We start from the raw sequence: 19,614 nt of genomic DNA on the forward strand, positions 1-19,614 counted from the left end.
TGTCTTTAACAGTGGCAGCAGTAATTTTTCTTGTTGTCTTCAGGTCTGGTTGCAAGGGGGGATATGCTGTGTAGCCTCTTTTGTGCCACAAGGACTCATTATTAGGTCTTTTTGAATCTTGGATAGATCTGGAGTTCCTTCAATAGGTAATATCAAATCTGGTGACCTAAGTTATGACTTAATACATGAGGAGCTTTTGACCCTTCCTCGTTAAATGATTCTAATTTTCAAATTAGGTGACTAGTTAATTTTCAAAGCTTTATTTTGATTAATAGTGATGCTAGATTGGATTCAAAATTAAACCATGATTAGAAGACGATGGATTATACTGTCAACAAATACTGAGACAACAAGATATATTGCCATGAGACTCGTTTAAGGGTTCAGCTCCTTCATTCTAAGGGTCTCTTTGGTATGATTTATATTTGTATTTATTTCTTATTTTTGAAAAATCATTTATGATAATAAATTATGGAGCACAAATAATAATCGTTTGGTTATTATTTATACAATATATTATATAATTAGAAATAGGTTTGTTTAAAATTTCCGACTTGTCAATTCGGGCAAAAATGTGGTATCGCAAAAGTGTTGCCAAACCTAACAACACATCCCGATTGTTTTCGACAACAGATGACGTGGCTGACGAATTGGTGATACCCTTCCCATTGTATTGTAGGGTCTCTTCTGCTTCACTTGTATTCATGTTTGATCCATAAATAAAAGGATTGAAAACCTGTCTCTTTAGCTTCTTTGTTGCAACTCTTCAGTTATAATATGATCACAGCATGCAAGATGACAAAGCTGTAAATGGTCCAAAGGGACCATCTACCAACTTGTTCAATCCCAATCATGCATTTGAGAGAAGAGAGAAGTGGATATTCTTCATTCTAGGATAGAGAAGATCATTTAATGAATCGAACTGAAAGTAACCTAAAGCCAGCCTCTGTGAGACAAACTTCTTTTGCTATAGCCCATGAGGAGTTCACATGGAGCAACTATATCCATCCACCATGAACATAAAGTTGGACATATCTACATAACCAAAAAAAGAGTCTTTAATGAATCTGGGACCATTAGGACACCCCTACTGGACAACCCCTTCCAAATCCTCATTCTTCAATCAAGTACAACTGTTATCTCACAGCTCCATAGCTTGTCAATTTCCCGAATCTCTTATCGGACTTTGCTGGTTACATCCGATCTCCAGTGCGTACTATCATCGCTCGTCGATGCTAGTCAAATGTGTCACCACCATGTTGTCCTCGATGAAATTCTTACTTGACATACAAGCCTATCATATCGATTGGTCACATGGGTCCTCATGCTTAGTCTAAACGCTTCAACTGATTGAGTAGTCGAAAAGTACATTCTATTGGTCCAGTTTTAGGACATTAAACCAAAGATCCCCTCATCTAAGTATCACCTTCTTCTCCTTTTTGTACTGGGGAGATTGCATAAAACACATGTGAATTGTGAACCACACAAACCAGATTTTCAGACAATGAGGGCTCATGGGTCTCTACCTACTTGGGTTCCACAAAAGCCCAACTCTCGCCGTTGCAGTCGCTGTCTTATATCCAACATTAGTCTTATCTGGTGGCTCAAGATGAGGTGGACTCAAGGGGGGGGGGGGGGGGTGGCCAACTGGGTCACTTTCTATCCTACTATTACAAAGTGTATACACCAACCTATCTATAACCATCACTTAAAAGATACATTATCATGCTCGTGTGGATGTTTGTGGCCAAGGTTGCATTGTTTTGAGTAAGGCAGTGAGATACAATAATTGGCTTCTTGGACAGATTGATCTTATAAGGTCACATTGTTCAACTAGTTTGATGAAATGATACAATTGCATGACATGGATATGTGCCAAAAGGGCCCATAAGAATGATGGACTTTGGCCCATTCAATGGGATGAATCTGTCAGAACCACAAAATTAAACAGGGAACCCAAAATCTAAATAAACCAAGCTTTCAAAGTACACTTGAGAGGCATAATTTCATAGGTGTTTTGGGTTTAAGGAAATTCATCCTCCCATGGGTCATAGAATATATTAAAAGGATAATGGAAAGGGAAGGCAAGATATGACCTAGGTTAAAGTGGTGAGAAAGGACATTAGTGCAATATAATAGCTGTTACTTATGACTCAAATATGAAGAACAAGAATCTTCTAGTAGCTGACCACAAGTAGTTGGGTTAAGACTTAGTTTAGTTGACTTTTTCCAACTGTTGTTGTTGTTGTTGTTAAAAGTTGACTTTTTCTTAAAAATATTATAAATGCATGATGATGGAACCAGTGACAATCTTACTCAAAAGTCCAACTTTCATAAGCCTTGAAGGTGAATTCATGGAATTAGATTTAGTTCCACTAAACTCTTCCACACATTCATACATAAAGCAATACCCAATTGAAAATTATGATGTCCCATTTACAAGGAATAATGAATTCACACAATTATTGGGTTTAGAGTTCAAACCTTACCAGATCCATTGGAGCCCAAGACTTAAATCTCTTAAGCATGGATATCAGATAATTCTTTATGCTTAAAATTTTCTATAATGCATTATCATCTACCAAATGAAGATTTTAATGAACTCTCTACAACTATTCACTCAGTGACCAACATGGCAGGGCAGGATTTGCAGAGCTAATTAACCTAAAGTAGTGGGGATTAGGGTTAACACATTAGTTTGAGTTAGATATTGTCATATTCTTTAATTCTTTCACATGTTCCTACATGCATTTGCTATTGAAATCCACAAGTAATAATAGAAATTTATCACTAATATCTAAGAAGTGGCTTAGGAAGCTTGATCAAGATTCCATTGATAAACACTAGACAAGTACAACTATGAGTGTCTAGATACAACTATCCTTGTAATTGACAAAGCTCTATGCCTTAGTTCATTGGTTACATTCATGAATACAGATCATTCTCACAAAAATATTTGAATTTTTTAGTATTTAGATTATAAGTGATAATAGGAGAAGTCAAACATAAGCAAATGTCAAACAATTAAGCAAGCTAAATGCATGAGTGATCATTCTTCAAGGGTGTACTTGGCTTCATGCAATGTTGCATTGTTTCACACCTTCACATATACCCTTACTTAAATTTCATGCAAAGCCTCTTTTGTTCCAATAATATGGTAGGAAAAAGTAAGCTATTTGTTCCAATAATATTGTAGTAAAGTAATCTTTAGTTGTTCCTCCAAATTAAGAAAGAAATATCTTGAAATTCGTATTCTTGGGAAACAAGTTGGACTGAACTTGGGCCCACAAGTTTAAAATACTAGACATGAATAAATATTGGAAAAGAATGCATTACATATTGTTTCTTATTCAATTCTCGGATTATCTTATTTTTATTTTCACATTTAACAAAAAATTTACTTTGTCTTGATTATTATGTTAAATGTTAAACCCCAAGATCTATACAAAGATTAAGAAACACTATAATGTATAATAAATATAACATAATACGTACTTGAAGCCATGAGGATGAACTTCAACAAGCCAAGCTCAAGATCGGAACTGGAATTTCTACCCTACACAGTCCAGATTGCAAGAGAGATGGGACCTCTATATTTGCAGTGTTATTGCTAATATAGAGACCGGTCTCATATATAGCCTTTAAGCCTCTTAACCCTTCATAGGAAGATCATTTTAGACAAAGATCTTTGAATATACCCACAATGTACTTAGAGCCTATGTTAGGCGATTTAGCTTACAATTTTGAACCCAAGATCAAAATCCAATGTGTGTGCTAATTAGGTAGGCAAACTGACTTCTAACATTCTCCCCTTGGTCTGGTTGGCCATACTTTATAATTTTTAAAAAACTTGACACTTCTTGGATTCAAGCTGATTTCGAGAATACACTTAACGAGTGATCACTCTTTACTTTAATTTATTATGCATATTAGTGTTTCTTGATCCTTAAGTTTTCAATCTCTAGTACCACATGTTAAATCCTAAATCCTAAGACCAATATATAGGTTAAGAAATACTATAATATTTCTTTTTCGATAATAAGAAATACTATAATATATGATAAACAAAACACAACGCGTACCTAAATCCTAGGAGATCGAACTGGAACTTTTATCCTACGTATATATATATATATATATATATATATATATATATATTTGATATTTGGTAATTGCAAGAGAGATGAGACATATATTTTTGCAGTGTTTTTGTTAGGGTAGATATTAGTCTCATATATAACTTTTAGGCTTCCTAATCCATCATAGGAAAGCACTTTTATACAAGATCTTTGAATATACCCACAATACAATTACAGACTAAGTTAGAAGATTTACCTTAAATATGGATCTTTTTATTGATCTCAAGACTAAAGTCCTGGGTATGTGTGCTTACTAGGTAAGAAATTGGACCACTTAGAAAACTCCTAACATTCTCCCACTTGGCCCACTTGACCATACTGTATAATTTAAAAAAACTTAACATTTCTTGGATTTAAACTGATTTTGAAGCACACTTGACGAATGATCATTATTTACTTTAATTTATTATGCATTTTAGTTTTCTTAAACCTTGAGCTTTTAACTTCTGGTACCACATGTTAAATTCTAAATCCCAAAATCAATACATAGATTAAGAAACACTACAATGTATAATAAACAGGTCATAATGCGTACCTGAAGCCAAGGATATGAACGCCGATAAACCAAGCTTTATATTGGAATTAGAACTTCTACCCTACATAATCTTGATTGCAAGAGATATGGGACCGCCGTATTTGCAATGTTATTGCTAGAGTAGAGACCTTCAGACCTCTTAACCCAAAATAGGAAGACAATCTTCCATAAGATTTTTGAATATGCTCACAATATACTTAGAGCACAAGTTAAGAGATTTACCTTACATATAGATTTCCTTAGGCTCTGTTTGTTTATCGGACAGAAAGGGGTGGGATAGTTGGAAGTGTGGGACCCATATGTATTGGGGTTAAAAAATAGGAAAGAGAAGGAAATGATGTTAAACAATGAAATTTTCATAATTTTTTTAGGTAAATAACTAGACCACTTAGGAAACTTTTCATAACATTCTCCCACTTGGTCAATTTGACTATATTACATAATTTTACTAAAAAAAAAAAAAAAAAACTTGACACCTTTTTTTTTTATGAAATCAAACTAAGTCAAATCCACAGGGTATACAATTAGCAACAAAGGTATTCAAGTTTTTTCTTACAACTAAATCCATCCAAATCAAATTCAACTACAAGAGTTAAAATCGAAATCACAAACTAAATCAAATCCACCTCACAGTCAAGCAGTATCAAAGATATCCATTTTCAAGTTTTTTTTTTCTTTTTTTCTTCAAGGATCTGTTTAATTTGTTCATACCTGGTAAAACCTAATTCCTTCCCTAGTCTTTTTCTAGCAGAGTTGATTTGCATGTTCAACTATGTTTTGGTGATCAACTTCTTATCACAAAAAACTATGAAGAAGATCAGAGCAAGAGTGGACCAAACTATATAAACATGTGAAATCATTTTAACTTTGATCATGAACCAATAATCGAATATGACTAAACCCAGCAAACCCCACATTTCTTTCAGGGCAACGCTCCGAGCTTTAGCATTAAGGATGCTCATCATTGGTTTCAATGCCTCTAACTCTTCTTTTAGACTCTCAACATCATTAAACTTATGAAGCCCCTCCTTCACCTTATCAGTATTCAGATAAACCATGTCCCCGTGAATTAGCATTGCACCCGTCTTTTGTAAGAACATATTTAGTTGAAGAGCATCTCTATCATCTGAACAAAACTTGCAGCACGATTGAACATATTCTTCGAACGCAATCTGCTTATCATTCATCGCTGTCAATTCCTAAAATAGGGTAATCTTGTTGCTAATCTCCTTATTTCTGTCATCAATATCAATAAACGTGGTACCCGCAGAGAAATAAGAAAGTCTTATGGGGAATCTCAACCTAACAAAAAATGGGAGTGGGTTTGTCTTTGGAAGGGGGGTTGGACGGAGGAGGGATGTGATTTCACCAAAAATGTTTGCATAAATCTTTTTTAGTGGAAACTTTCTAAGTAGGAAAGCCATTAGGGTTTGTTTGATTTTTTTTCTTCTCCCGCCCAATCTTCAAACTTAACACTTCCTAGATTTAAATTAATTTTAAAAATACACTTGAAGAGTAATCACTTTTTGCTTTAATTTATTATGCATATTAGTATTTATTTATCCTTGAACTTCCAAGCTCTGATACCACATGTCAAATCTTAAATCCCAAGATCAATACATAGATTTTTTTTGTGATGAAAAATTATATTAAAGTAAAAAGATATATAACAAAACAACCAAGCTAGCTAGTGAAGATGTACACCCCAAACTAAAGGAACATAACAACTATAAAAAGAAAAAGAGGATACAACAAATATGAGGGGAGAAACAACTAATAAAAATGATACATAAAAAAAAATAGAAAGGAAAGAAATAATAATCAAAAGATGGTAAATCAAAGCTAGGGGAGAAATAATTAACAGAAAGGAGAATACGCAAAATATTAGGAAAAATAAACAATAATCAAAAGGATGATACATCAAAAGTTGGAGGAGAAATGAGAGGACTATCCCACAAAGAAGCAAGATGCATATTTCTCAAAGTGTTTGAGCTCACAAAACGAATGGAAAAGAGTCTATTTCTGATTTCAAATGTGATGACATCCCAGATGCACTTAAAGAACAAGTCGAGGAGGACCATCTTCTTTTATTCCTTTCTTACTAAACATGATAAACCACAACACTAAAAGTCAACTTACCAATGATGTCACGGGGTGATTTACTAATGATTTTCTTTTTCAAAATCTGTCTCTATTCTATAACAAAAAAAAAAATGATAACTCTAGGATGAGGTCAACATTTTTCTTTAGTTACATCATTTGCGTCATTAGGACTTCTTTATAAAGTGTCCTTATCTAATGGTATTTCTGTACTTTTCTGGGTTGGTTTATTTATAAAGTGTTCTTATTTCGTTGAGAGTACCTAGTGAGATTTGAGGGTTTGTAACTTGCTTCAGAGAAATAGTGGAAACGAGTTCTATCGTCGACCATGGATGTAGCCTACCTTCTTGTGGGTGAACCAAGAAAATCCCTGTGTTGTGTGTTTGATTTCTCTTGTCTTTTTCGTTTTTGTTTCTACAAATTTTAATTTTGGACATTGTTTTTCTTAACAACTGTTGTTTCTCTTGTCAAATAATTTGAGGCACAGATAATTCATAAACATGTCCAACATCAACCATTTGTAATTTGGAGGTTTCTAGTTAGATTCTATGGGCTGCCAATGGGTTGGGTTAGATCATAAATTGCATAGTTTGAACATGCCCCCCTCTTAATGGAATGATAAGAGTAGACCTTTATGCATGGATTAGAAAATTAATGCATGATTTGAAACTCTAAATGGTAGTTGGAGATGGTTGCCCCGATTATGGAGAGATCTCAATGAACTCAAATTAAGTGCCTCGATTATTTGTTGTACATGTTAGTCTTGTATTTGAAAATTTTTTATTCGAGGAAGAACCCATTGATCATTTTTTTAAATTATAATCTCATTGAAGTCTAAATATTTCTTAAGATGCATTTATGATGGCCATTCCATGTGGTCTCATGTGTTCCTATTATTCTCTTAATAAGTGACTCTCTCATGACTCTAGCTAGCTTGGGACATATTCACCCTTGTACATATTCCTTTATACCCTTCTCATATAATAGATAGTGAGGTTTACAATGATATTTTCCTCTTATTTTGATAATGTGGGCTCCATATGGATGGATGATGTCATTTTTCAACCCCTCATTGGTTGTAATGTTTAGATTCTTTCTCAAAATTGTTATACTAGAAAAGAATATATATTTTTTTAAATTATAAAATTAATTGAGGTGTCGAAAATCTTTTTTATGTAGAATTAGATCGACTTAGGAATGTTGAAGTACAAATTTAGAGAAACGAAGAAAAAAAAAAGGGATTATCGGATTACCCAATTTTGTTGAGATAACTACAAAAATAAATAAATAACAATCAATGTAAGAAGTTAGGGATATGGATTTAGGTAGAAAACCGAAAACTTAGCTTCTTATCTATAAATCAACAGCTACCAATAACTTGAAGTCTTGAACGTCCCAGATGATCTAATTCATTAAATACATGCAATCTCATTGATAGATACATCATGCTACATACGGTTGCAAAATATGTTAGAAGTTTTTCCATCCTTAAATATAGGAATGTTAAAAATGGCAACTCCACAATTGACAACTGGCAAGGATTTGCCAGATCATCAAAGATCTAAGATGTCAGAGTATCTGGGTGTGGGACTGGACTAACACTCTTACATTAAGTGTCTCGATTATTTGTGTCACATGGTGAATTATCAATGATTTTTTTTTCAACATCTACCTACATTCTATGTCAAAAAAAAAAAAAACAACTCTAGGATCGGTCAACACTTTCTAAGAATATCTTTTCATATAGAATTAGAAAAAGGACAGGAGAAGAAAATGTGATCAACACTTTTCAAGGAATTCCAACAAAGACAACAATTTGGGATAGACAAATTTCTCTAAGAACAAACTCCTGAGTAGAAATCGAATTGGTCATAGCTCTCAAAATAGTAAAACAATGAAAAAGTGAGCAAGGTAATGCACTAAGTCCCCACTACCTTAAAGTAACAATTTAATGAGAGTATGAGAATTACTAAGGCTAGAAAACCAAGTATCATCACCAATAATGAACGATACCGTGATCATTCTATCAAAACCAACATCAAATCTAATTTTATCACCATATTTTAAAATGAGCACACCATCAGGATACCAATTGTCAAGCCAAATTATGTGCTTCGATTATTTGTGTCACAGGATGAATTATCAATGATTTTTTTTTTCAATATCTACATACATTCTATGTCCAAATAAAAAAAATGATAACTCTAAGATGGGTCAACACTTTCTCAGAGTACCTTTTCATACAGAATTAGAAAAAGGACAAGAGAAGAAAATATAATCAACACTTTTCAAGGAATTCCAACAAAAGCAACAATTAGGGATAGACAAATTTCTCTAAGAACAAACTCCTGAGTAGAAAACGAATTGATCATAACTCTCAAAGTAGTAAAACAATGAAAGAGTGAGCAAGGCAATACACTAAGTCCCCACTACCTTTAAGTCACAATTTAATGAGAGTATGAGAATTACTAAGGCTAGAAAACCAAGTATCATCACCAATAATGAAAGATACTTTGATCATTCTATCAAAACCAACGTCAAATCTAATTTTATTACCATATTTCAAAATGAGCACACCATCAGAATACCAATTGTCAAGCCAAAGAAAAGTGTCATAACCAGCATTAATACTTATCTGGATGAAATAATTGATAAGATGTCTATATTTAATAATCTTTCTCCAGGCCCAAGAAACATCTATAGGGTATAAGAAAGTTCATATGGAGTCAAATTTAAGGTATATGGATATACGCAATTAACCCAAATTATCTTCTTTCTAGAAGTAATATTTCAAATAAGATTATTTATGTCAGCAAAATTAGATTTCTTTATCCTACGAAGTTTAACCCTATCCTAAACTTTTGGGAGAAAAATCCTACCCCAATTCATGGGGTGAAGGAAATTTGAAACCTCTAGACCTTTCCAAAGAAAAGATGACATAATTAATTCAATCTTAGAAGAACTAGAAATTAGAATAACAAAAACTGCAGACCAAATAAATATAAAATTCTACATGACTGATCTAATAAGTTCAAGCCGACCAACAAAAAAAAATCTTACTCCTTCATAATTGAGGTCTCTTCTGAAGTCTATCAAGAATAAGATTTCTGCATAACTGGTCTAATAAGAATTCTTCATTTTATGATTTTATGGTGGATGAGGAAGAGCCGCGATATAAATCTAAAAGCCCCCTGGGGAGCTGGTTTGGTTTTGATAGCCTCTAACATTTGGTGGGAAAGAAATTGGAGACGCCAAAAAAATAAATTCAGATCTGAAGCTCATCTATTCGAGTTCACTAAAAGGGATCTCTAGGAGTCCATCTTCAATTTAAAAGGTGTTGTCAACTCGGTGGAGGATCTAGTGTCCAGTAGAACATTGGGGCTGCCTATTATTCCTTCCCAGCCCAAACATATTATTGAGGTATTTCGGTGCAAGCCACCTGCCCCTTGGATCAAGCTAAATGTTGACGGGAGTTGTTTAGGAAATCTTGGCAGGTCGGGTGTTGGCGGTGTGATGCGTGATCATGATGGCAAAGTTATATGTTCGTTCAAGATTTTCTTAGGAGTTAAGACAATCTTTGAAGCCGAATTTACTGGTCTCATAGAAGGTATCATCAAAGCAACGGAACTGAACGTGCCTACTCTGTGGATTGAGTCAGACTCTGCATCGGTAGTCTTCTTAGTTCAAGTTAGAATAATTCCTTGGTTTGCGATTCAAGACTGAATCTTTCTCTAACATTTCCTGAGTTCCATACTATGAAAGATTACGCACTATTATAGAGAGGCTAATCACATTGCTGATTACCTGGCAAAAGACACTACAAAATTAGGGAATTCATGACTCTATGGTTCAATTCCCTAATCACATAGCTGAGGAGCTAGGTATTGATGCAATGAATAGACCGAGATTCATATTCTATTAGTGGGGGAAGCGGTGAGTTCTTGCTGATGGCTTTGCCGTAGGTGGGGCTGCTCCTTCTGAATAATTATCGCCTCCAATTCGCTGCCCACTCCAATTCCCTCCAATTCGTCACATAGAAGCGGAAATGACCACCCTACCCCACCTTGGGCAATGTGTTCGGATAGGGGGTAGGATGGTCATTTCTGCTTCTATGTGAGGAATTGGAGGGAATTCGAGCAGGCAGCGAATTGCAGGGGATAACGATTCTGCTCCTCTTGTGTTTTCCGCCTGGAAATACCTAGGCTTTTGTTTCCATGTAATTTCTCTTTTTTTTTTTCTCTTCTTATTAATGAATACTTTTAGCAAAAAAAAAAAAAAAAACACAATGCATAGCTAAAGCAATGGAGATGAACGACAACAAGCCAAGCTCAAGATTGCAACTGGAACTTCTACTCTACGTACTCTTGATTGCAAGAGAGATGGGACCTGTATATTTGCTTTATTATTGCTAGGGCAAAGATCGGTCTCACATATAATCTTTAGACCTCGAAACTCATAATGGGAAGGCAATCTTACACAAGTTCTTAAAATGTACCCATAATATACTTGGAGCTGAAGTTAGAAGATTTACCTTACATATGGATTTCCTTATTGAACCCAAAATCAAAATTCAGTGTGTGTATGTGTACTTATTAGGTAGGCAACTGGACCACTTAGAAAACTTTCAATATTCTCCCACTTGGTACAATTGATCACACTGTATACTTAAAAAAAAAATTGACATTTCTTTGATTTAAACTGATATAAAAAACTTACCGAATTGACGTGTGATCATTCTTTACTTTAATTTATTAGCATACTAGTATTTCTTAATCCACCTTGTGCTTTCAAGCTCTGAAACCACATACTAAATCTAAAATTTCAAAATCAATACATGAATTAAGAAACACTATAATAATAAATAAAGGGATAAATTACACATCGCCCCCTGATTTTCAAATGAAACTCAGATCACCCCCTGGTTTTTGAGAAAACTCAAATCACCCAAGATACTTAAAGACTAAAATCCTAGAAAAACAATCTTACCCAAGATCTTTGAATATACCCACCCACAATATACTTAAAGCTCAAGTTATGAGATTTGCCTTACATATGAATTTCTTTATTGAACCCAAGACTAAAATCCAGTCTAAGTGTGAGTGCACTTATTAGGTAGGAAATTGAACCGCTTAAGAATCTTCTAACATATCATGTATGCCTAAACCCTAAACTTAACTAGGCTCTAAACGCTAAATCCTAATATACTAAACCCTAAACCCCAAATCCTAAAACCCATAAACCCTAAAGACCCTAAACCATATTTTTGGGGATATGGTGATACAACTCTAAACCCTAAATCTATATTCTAAACCTAAAATCCTAAAAACCCTAAACCCTAAATTATATATTTTTTTAGAGTACAATGACACATGGTGAAGTTTATTTGAGGATTCATGGAGGTTGTGGTCACCCACAAGTCCATTTTGCTACAAGTGGTTGCACAATTGTCATGAATAAAGTGTCTTACTCCTATTGATTCAGAAGCTATAATCGCCGCCTATTGAAACTCAACAGCTGTCAAATAACTAGATGCTTTGTCAAAACGTGGTTAACTACCATCATCTTCATAGTGACAATTTGATTCGTCTTGTCCCTACCTTTGTTGAAATTGTACATGTATGACTGCATGTTGGAAATTTAAGTAAATAAAGAAAAATTTACACACAAAAAAAGGCACAACTGTTATTGGTGAAACCTGATCTGGGTTCAGAAAGTGCAGTGGAGATGTTTAGAGGGTCGTTTCGGTCTCAAAATGCGTTCGGATCGCAAAACTGCGTACATCACTTGGGTCATTAGGGCTTCTTTATAAACTGTCCTTATCTAAGGGTATTTCTGTATTTTTCTGAGTTAGGGCTAGCTTATTTATAAAGTGTTCTTATCTCGTTGAGAGTAGTTAGTGAGAATTGAGGGTTTGTAACTTGCTCAGAGAAATTGTGGCCGGAAACGAGTTCTATCGCCTGCCATGGATGTAGCCGACCTTCTTGTGGGTGAACCACGTAAATCCCTGTGTTGTGTGTTTGATTTCTCGTCTTTTTTGTTTTCTTCTGCAAATCCCATTTCTGGGCGTTGTTTTTCTTAACAACTGTTGTTTTTCTTGTCAAATAATTTGAGGCACAGATAATTCATAAGCATATCCAACATCAACCACTTGTAATTTGGAGGTTTCTAGCTAGATTCTATGGGCTGCCAATGGGTTGGGTTGCATTAAAAATTGCATGGTTTGAACCTGCATATGTTAGTCTTGTATATGAAAATTTTTTGTTCTAAGAACCCATTGACCATTTTTCTAAATTACAGTCTCATTGAAGTCTAAATATTTCTTAAGATGCATTTATGATGGTCATTCCATGTGGTCTCATGTGTTTCTATTCTTCTCTTAATAAGTGACTCTCTCATGACTCTAGCTAGGGATTATATCCTTGTTGGTCAAATTTGTTTCTTTGATTGACACAAGTGAAAGAATCTATATATGGTTTCCTATCCATCCATGTTCTTAAGATATAATATTGTATGATCAACTTGAGAAATATTCTTTGAATTATTTATATTCCTACCGTTATAACAGTTAGAAAGTTAGTTATGGGAAGGAGAGAGAGAGAGGGAGGATGCCTTTATTAATACCCATATTAGGGTTGTGACTTGTGACCAACCCTTATTAAGTGATTCATCACATGGATTCTAATCCTTTTGTTTTCATAGAATAGTGATGATATTCATTAATTAGAAGTAAATGTTAAACCACCAAACATTTCTTCTGGTACAGGTAGTTTCAAGAACTACAAGGCAAAGTGAAATATATATTTACTTAATTACTACACTAATTAATCTTTGGAGAGATCAATTTATGGAAATCGAGAGCTCTAATCGACGTGGAATGCATGAATCTAACTAAGACACAAATTATGTTATAATTAAACATATAAAAACACATGGGTTTACCTTGAACTCCTCATTGCACCCTCTTAGAGGAAGGAACCTTGGGATTCATATATTTTAAATTTTTAACAAAAATACATTAAATTAATACCTCTAATCTTATGATAACAATAGTGGTTTAATTAAACACAAGATGTTAACAAGCAAATTTGGGATTAATAAGAAAATTTTCTATCAAGATGATACATCATAAAACTGGCACCCAATAGAGGAAAGACACGTGTGTCCTCTCGGGAGAGAGTTCAGAGAGAACGAGAAGTGGGCATTCGACCAGGTTGTTCAAGGAAAGACAAGGTGGGGAAAAGGCCGACCTAGTATAAATGGCAACCCGATCCCAGCAGAGGCCCGACCACGCCACGATAACAAATCCAGATAAAACGGCGAGATCATATCCCAAAAATGAAGCAAGATAGCCCTAACGGCCCTAAATTAACGGGCCAATCCAGCATATAAGGCGTGATAGAGCAGGGACTCATCCCTAACCCTAAAAGGACTCCTAGTCTCCTAAAGTCATGCCAAGGGGAGTCTCTTTCCTATTAAGTCACGTCACTGCTTGCAGAACTCTCCCAATCGCCTATAAATAACCGGGTAACCTCCTTCCATGATCATCTGAATTCAATCACTATTATCTGTTTCTAGAGAGTTCTGACTTAGGCATCGGAGCGACTAAACCAGCTCGGCCCGATCCTCTATTGTTGTTTTCTTTTTTTACAGGAATGGCACGCTCCACCCCGGTTCTTGACGCAACACAAGAAAATTTCCAAAATGTGTCATGATAGAAGCTTCAGTTGTCTCTAGGGATTGTTATTAGCTAAGTTCTTATTGGAACATCTATCATATTGGAACATAATTAACTGATCCAACGGCTAAGATTGAGTTTCCAAGTCAATGTTGTGATGAATTAGTTAGAATCAAATGGAGTTGACTTTTGATGATGTCTCATAAAAGGGATCCTACCAAACATTGGTGGTGTATTACACTACTCCAAGTCACTATAAACTAATCAAAATATAAAAATTTTTGCAATGAATTAATTATATTAATTAAGCTAATTAAGTTTGATCTTTCCTAATTTCTTGTTTTGGAGTTTTTTAAAGCCATGTGGTATGCATAGGAAATTGGTTTAGATAAAATGAAGGAAACCATCTAAACACATCTCATGAAGAACCACCACATGTTCTTCCCTAATTTCTTTTTTTAATTAATTAACTCCCAAATTGAGATTCGCGCAGTTGGTAACCTACTTATGTTCTTCTTAAGTGAAGAGTTAAAGTATTCATTTTTTTGTTTTGTGTTTAAGAGTGAAGAGTAGTGTTTGTGTGCTACAAGCATGGAAGGGGCGGCAAGGGCAAACAGAACCCAATTAATTGAAAATTCAAATAAAATATATAAAAAAGCTTAATAATATGCCACATGCAAGCACATAGTTGTGCCAGGTGCAGACCCCTAACAAGGTTTCTGGATGAGTGAGAAATAGGGTTCACTTCTAACTTTCAATACTACTTGACCTTATTAATAGAATCTACTCCTTGGAAACTGGTCAAATGAAGGAATGAAAATCAAAAGAGAATGAGGTCATCCATTTTAATTCAATCTCAATCATTTAAACCACTCTTCATTAATGGGTTCTTGATTATTAACAAAGATATGTCACAAAAGATCAGATCTGACACAATTTCGTCTACATTATAAACCCTAAAAATATATTTTGTTGGCTTTCTTATTTAAGTAATCTATACTTCAAAATCATAGTATCCTAGTTCATAGGTTTCTCCTAATTAATGTTAATTTTTTGGATTTATGCTTAGTGATCAATTGGAAATTAAAATATATAATACATGTAGCAGTAATTTCTCTAGCTTAATTAAATTAATGAATATATAGGCAGTCATGGATATTTATTTGTGGGTTTTGTGGATATGGTCTAGGTCTATAAATTTATTTTATATAGATAAAATGGTTTAGAAGAAAGTTAAATGTAATGGTACTAATTAATTCATTAAAATTGAGTTCTAATTATAAGATGCAACACTTGCAATTTTTTGCTAATCATAGAGACAATTAAAGTATTTTTCTATATTTTTTTCCAAGCAGTGTTCAAATTAAGCAAGCACTAATGATCTACATAATCTCCTGATTAAGATCATTGTTACTTGGATTTGAGCATGTTCAAGAAGAAACCAGAAGATCTTAATGAAGATATTCTCACTATGATAATTGTTGGATTTGAATTCTTTATCACACTAATGAGAGGTTAATTAGTTGATATAGTGAGTCAACTTAGAGAACTCAATAGAGAGTCAGAAATTCTATCCAAGCTTTATGAAGCACTTAGGCAATGTGCTTTTATTCTTGTATATATAGGTTCTGATGATGCCATGTGACTTTTCTTTTTAATTTATTTGACTAGGCAATTGCACCTCCTTACATTTAAGAAAAAAATGGGTAAATTACACATCACCCCCTGGTTTTCAAGCGAAATTTGGATCATTCCTTGGTTTTTGAAAATACTCATCCATCCCCCTCTACAGTAACGGTGTTAGTCTGCTGTTAGTTATTGATGTGAAAGGACTATTTTACCCTTGTACTAAAACATTAGAATTAAATTGACAATACTATCCTTCAAAATCTATGTTTGGATGTCAAGGGTAGTTTAAGGATTTAAATTTATTTAATTGGCTGATATCATCACTTAACAACATAAACTAACGGTAGAAACTAATTTTGTCATATTGGGGTCTAAACCAGGGGGTGATTTGAGTTTTTTCAAAAACCAGGGGGATTATCTGAGTTTCGTTTGAAAACCAAGGGGTGATGTGTAATTTCCCCTAAGAAAATTTAATAAATATTCTCTCTATCTCAAAGGGTCTTGGCTAACATGAGTCAGCTCTTCAATGAAGGTCTAAAAACATTCAACTTTGTAAGTAGAGTGATTGTGTGGATTCCATTAGGTTAATTAATATTACAAGCTTTCACAGTGGAATAACCTCACTTGCCTAGCTTATGCCCTTTTGACTCAACCAAACCCTAGATTCAAAAATAAAGATGCTTCTAGCTAGTGCTCTAGATCTGCAAAGGGAGGTGAAGCATTTATTTACCTTTGTGTTGTTAAATTTTCATGGTAAAGAGAGTAGCTAGCTAAAAAGTAGTTAATTTTTAGAGGTCTTAATGAATGATGAGGGTTTGGTTGAACAATTAGAAGTTGTGGAGGCAATGAGTATGTTAATGGTATATAAAAATTAAAGATTTCTTAAAAAAGGTTCACACTTCATAGACTAAATAAAAAACCTCTTGAAATCTTATGGGCCCTCTTCTAATCATGAATGAAGCCTAAGACCACATTTTATATGATTTGGAACTCCAATTGAAGAAATATTCCCTTTATACTAGAGATTTGACCAAATGGAAGACCAATTAAGGAAACTATTCAATACTTAAAAAAAAGGAGAAAAGAAGGAAAGAACTATTAGTGTAGGTTGCAACAACAAGTATGCTTATAATAATAGTACTTATCACTATTATAATCCTAATTACATGGTTAATCATGGGTTGCCATTTCTTATATCAGTTTGGACTTTTCAAGTAGTTGAGCCCACTTACGAGGCCCATTAAACTGAAGATTAGCTTAATCAATCTCTGATTATCTTAACCACGCAATTAAATAAATAGACTTCGATCTTGACTGTTGCCGCTTAATTTTGGACTTGCTGAAGCAGATGACCTATAGAAAAAATGTAGAATGGTCGGATAAAGCCCGAGGTTAATTCGTGGTAACTCCGAAGATTAAATCAGAACCGGATAATTAGTATATAAGAGTGAAATACAGTAAGAGTAATAAATGTGAATACCTACCTCTATCAGACACTGTTCCTTTTATAGTTTGGGTTGGTTTGTAACAATCCGACTGAGCTAGATTGGTTGTCTTGAGTCGTCTTGGAAGAGAATAGAAGACGTGATATCTTAGATATATTAATGATATGGGACCCACTTGGTGGTATGTCGTGGGAAGACCTTCCTGTTATCATTGACTATTGCCTACAACATTATTGATCAGTTTTAACCAAATGTTTGGGTTCTCCAACTCTCCTACCCCATGAAATACTCTACTCAATACCAATACACAAATCCAATACCAATACTAATAATAACAAAAATAAGAATCTCTTTGATGGAGAATCAATGATTCAATAAGTTACATTACCAACTCTAATTTAATTTAATTAGGTGGCAACTGTGCTTCTAGGAAGCTTAATGATATCATCTTTATGGAAAACTTTTTTTCAATTACGCGTGATCAAAACCTATCATAGGTTTCACAGAACTTTTGCATAGTTTAATTAACAGCCCACCATAGAATGTATCTGCAAAACCCTAATAAGGTTTTGCTTAAAATAAGAGAGAAAAAAAAAAAAAAAGAAGAAAAGAAAGCTGCAATCAAGAAATGGCCCCCCTAAGCTGGCTGGGGTATTGAAATAACTTTGCAAGGCTGGGGAAGCTAGCTAGGGTTCATATCCCTTTTGTATGTTTGCATTTGGAGGCTAGCTTCTCTATAAAATTGGATTGGGGTGGCCATTACAAAGCTTTTCTCTATTAGGTCATTTAAAATAAAGCCCTTAGAAACTCCAAACCATCTACTCCTCTATCTATCTATCTATCTATCTATCTCTCTAAGTCTTTATATGAAAAGGAGAGAAGTCTATGAAACCAAGGTTTCATTCACATGCCTCCTTCCTTCCTCACCCATGAATCCACACTTCCAAACATAAAGGTGGTGGGGTAGTTCAGCCTTCTCATGTACATATAAATATATATATACAGATTGGTACTTAATTCTCTTAATATCTTTACAACACATATAGTCCAAACCCTAAACCCTAAGTACTATAGTCACTATGATTGTAGAATATACCAATATGCACTAAAACTAGATTTGTAATGATAAAAAAAATAAAACACCCACTTTATGCCCTAAATTAAGGAGCAACTCATTTAAAACATTAGTGGCATTACTACTACTACTATAGTATTTTAGGGTTCTCTAGTTTCTTCTTGTTCTCACAAAATGGCTACTCACATTCTCTAATATAGGTTAACCAGGTTCTACAAGTGATTGGGTAACCCCTAACTAGCTAATCAAGGAGCAACTCATTTACAACATTAGTGGGTACTATTACTACTACTACAGTATTTTAGGGTTCTCTAACTTCTTCTTGTTCTCACAAAATGGCCCCCACATGCTCTAATATAGGTTAAAAAGCAGGTTCTACAAGTGATTGGGTAAACCCTAGCTAATCAAGGAGCAACTCATTTGTAACATTAGTGGTATTTCTCAATAATACTTGGGTAAATTACATGTCACCCCTAGTTTTCAAATGAAGCTTAGATCGCCCCTTGGTTTTTGAAAAAACTCAAATCACCCTCTCTATAGTAACGGTGTTAGTCTACTGTAAGTAATTGATGTGAAAGGACTATTTTACCCTTGTACTGAAACATTAGAATTAAATTTACAATACTACCCTTCCTTCATCTTTAACAGTGGTCAAGGGTAATTTAGAGATTTAAATTTATTTAACTGACTGACATCATTACTTAATAGCATAAAACTAACAGTAGGGACTAATTTGTCATATTGGGGTCTAAACCAAGAGGTGATTTGAGTTTTTAAAAAAATCAAGGGGTGATCTGAGTTTCGTTTGAAAACTAGGGAGTAACGTGTAATTTACCCATAATACTTTAATTAGGGTTCTTTAATTGGCTTCTTCTAGCTAGTTCTCATAAAATGGCTACCCACATTCTCTAATATAGGTTAATCAGGTTCTACAAGTGATTAGGTAACCTTAGCTAGATAATAGGTACTAGGGATTGACAATTGGCATGGTTTAATTAACCACTGAGAAAACAGTT

The sequence above is a fragment of the Telopea speciosissima genome, chromosome 3 (genome assembly GCF_018873765.1).
Source record: "Telopea speciosissima isolate NSW1024214 ecotype Mountain lineage chromosome 3, Tspe_v1, whole genome shotgun sequence".
Lineage (NCBI taxonomy): Eukaryota > Viridiplantae > Streptophyta > Magnoliopsida > Proteales > Proteaceae > Telopea > Telopea speciosissima.